A 3,543-nucleotide genomic window follows, 5' to 3' on the forward strand; every position below is an offset into this window, starting at 1 on the left:
GTAACTTAGCGGTTCGGCTTAAGAGACCGATAGAATAAGTACTAGGCTTCCAAAGAATAAGTCCTGGGGTCGATTTGCTCGACTAAAAGGCGGTGCTCCAGCATGGCCGCAGTCAAATGACTGAAACAAGTAAAAGAGTAAAAGAGTAAAAATCTTTATTGTGCTTTTGCGATTTAGGTATTTTTAATTTTTATTTCAAATTATTACTGTTATATTTCATTATTGCATTTTATTTATTTTTCTTCAAATCTTTCATTTTTACCTCACTTCAATATTTTGTATTTTATTTTATTTTATTTTATTTTATTTTAATTTTAACCATATACAAACTCATGAAAGCATTTTTGACCAAATCTTACAATGAGGTCTAGAAGAGTTGTTTCCCTTGGACCGTCATAAAAATTCGATGACAGTTTTAAGTTTAGACTGATCGATACCTTTCTCCTGTATTAAACATGCATTAAAGTTTAATGACTAAACATTCCTTAAACTTGCAACCATTGATGAACGACAGCTCGTATTGACGCGCTGTTTATAAATCGAGAATCCTGAATGTAGGCGTTTCAAACTTATATCGTTTAATATATTCATAAATGCGTATGCGCCCGCGTTAATATGTCAGTGTGTTAATATGTCACTGCGCACGTGTGTGTGGTAATATATTTGATATAGCGAAGGAGATGGTTGCTCTGAAAGTATTGCAGCCAATGTTAGGACTGTTTAGAGAAAGTTCAGGTAGCTGTTATCACTACTAGCAACAAAGTTCTTTTCCGTCAGAGTGAAAGGAAGATTCTACGTGGTCTGATCAATAAATATCCGGACTATTGCCATTACACCGAAGCTGAAGCCCGTAGAGTCAAGCTGCTTGGCATAGATTGACCTTCAACTCAGCTATGTGTGTGCCCTAAATTTTAACGTTCTAGCTCACTTCCGCTGTTTACAACAGTGCTTGGAAGGAACGTGTGTAGCGTGTGATCGTCGCATTGATCATTACAGAGAAAATTGAGCAGAGAATCTGCATCAAATTTTGCCAAAAGCTTGGCGATACCTGCTCAGAGGCCCACACAAAGTTTTCAAACAGTTTTCATCGTTCTCGACCCAATCAAGATCTTGTGCAACCGAAACCCAAGTGTCTTTTTGACCAGCTGAAAGTAGTTTTGCCGCAAACTTGGCAGACGCGCGTCTCATACCCAAATCTTCGGTGATAATGCACTGAACTGAATAGTAACTAATCTGCACATCCTCTGATAGCTCACAGATGGGGATTCGACGATTTCGCTTCACAGCTGCACACATATCTGCGATGTTTTACTCAGTTCTGCTAGTCGTGGTTCTTTCAGATCGTTCGTCAATATGGACGTTTTTTCGGCCATCTTACAAACGTCTGAAACACTCGGACGTTTGTGTGCGGCTCATACACACCTCTCCATACACTTTGTGCAACTTTACGTTGGCCTCTGAGCAGGTATCGCCATGACAACTTTCTCTTATTGTCAATGCGACGATAACGCGCTACACACGTTCCTTCCAAGCACTGCTGTAAGCAGTGAAAGTGAGCTACCGTATCATCATTACTACTCTGCTGGTCTACACTTCCCTCATGCATCTTTGGTGACCCGCCACTTATCCAACGTTCACTATATCCACCTCTCAACTCTATCTAATCTCTATTGTGTTGTAATTTGCTCTTCTTTACTTTCCTTATTTATCATTCCTCAATTCTTCGTTCCTTATATTTACGTCCTCTCCTTTTTCCCAGTTCAACCCCTATCCATTTACACTCCCAATTTTTCTGTCTCCTCTCACTTCAACACGCCTCAGACGGACCCATTGTCATCGCTATTTTTATCTCCTCCCAGCATCATCCTGATCACCTGATCTCTGAAATGCGAGATGTTATATTGCTCCACTCCTCTACAACCAAAAAACCCGTTCTGCTCTGATTCCCTGCTCTCATCGTTAGTGCTGGTAGTACACAAAATAAAATTAAAAAAAAACAAAAAACAAAATGCATCAACTTCACGCTGTAAAGTCATTGGTGTTAAGGCCTTCCATCCGTAGAAACCACAGTGAAGTAGATAGTAGAGCACGATGCAGTCCTTGAAGCCGTCGGATCCCGTTAAACTGTTGATCAATGGAATGGCCTGCTCGTGAAATTAACGTGCGAGTGGCAGAGAACTCCACAAACAAGTGTAAAATTAACGTAGCTCTCAGGGATATTCAGCATGACATACAGTGTGACATGGCTGGCCCTTTGAATTGCAGGTACTACTCATTTTTTTGTCAACTGAATGGACTGGAGCAACGTGAAATAAAATGTCTTGCTTAAGGTCACAACGCTTCGCCGGGAATTGAACTCACGACCTTGCGATCGTGAGCCGAGTACCCTAACCACTGAGCCACATAAATGCACACATACATACGTAAGTAAACCCACCTAGACACATGTACATAGAAACACACACACACATGCGCTCACACATATACACATACGCACACATACACACATACACACATACACATACGCACACACACAAACACTCACATGCATATTTACATTCGTGTATACATACGTACATATCATACTCACACATAAATTATTAAGGATGTATGTGCATACACATACATAAGTATGTGTGTGTATGTATGGTATAGTATGGTATGGTATGGTATGTATGTATGTATGTATGTACAACATAACAAACAGACGGAGCGATCGATAGATAAGATACACCACTGTTTGTGTACCTGGTCAGAAATAATCACGTCACCATGGCAAGCTCTACCGAGTTTTGAAATAAGTACTTTGTGAAGGAGCAACCTAATACTTGTCAGCTGCGAAGAGGACTTTGTATGAAACATGAGACGACATATGTTTTCTTATCGTCCAGTTGGACCTTCTAATATTAGAATTATAGAATTGCTACAGCATGGTGGTAGGAAAAGTGGCTTTTCAAATTCTTCAGTCGTGCAGTAAACATCACGACGGTGAATGGAATCACGGAGTAGTCGCTTTAGGTCTTCAACTCTTCAAAACGGTCGACATGGTTGTGGTCTTCTGTCTTTCTTTTTATCTGTTTTCAATCATCGGACCTTGTATGGTTTATTAGTCGAACAATCCGAACCCCCTGAAGTCTGATGTTTACTCTATATCGGCTTCTTTTGCCGGACGGCTAAGTTACGGGGTTGTAAACAAACCTGCATCGGTTGTCAAGTGGTAGTTGGGAAGCATATACAAACGCAAAGAAACAAACTGCTGTAGGTTGTATCTTGACCCTCATACACCCAAGGAAAGTTTCGAACTCACGCCTTTTATTGAACCAGTCAGAGAGTAATACGTCACAGCGATTCACTGGTTATCTAAATTGAAATCATATTTGTTTGTTTCTCTTTAGTCGGGGACCGTCCGACCAGGTCTTTTACCTTTCTTTTTTCTTCTGGAAACGCAACGAGAGTAAGTTGTTCTCTTTTTCAATTATAAGTTACCCCAGAACGCATTTGATCCCTCGACTCGCGCTCAGTTATTCCAACACGCGACCTTTT

Source organism: Octopus bimaculoides, chromosome 14 (assembly GCF_001194135.2).
Source record: "Octopus bimaculoides isolate UCB-OBI-ISO-001 chromosome 14, ASM119413v2, whole genome shotgun sequence".
NCBI classification, from domain to species: Eukaryota; Metazoa; Mollusca; class Cephalopoda; order Octopoda; family Octopodidae; genus Octopus; species Octopus bimaculoides.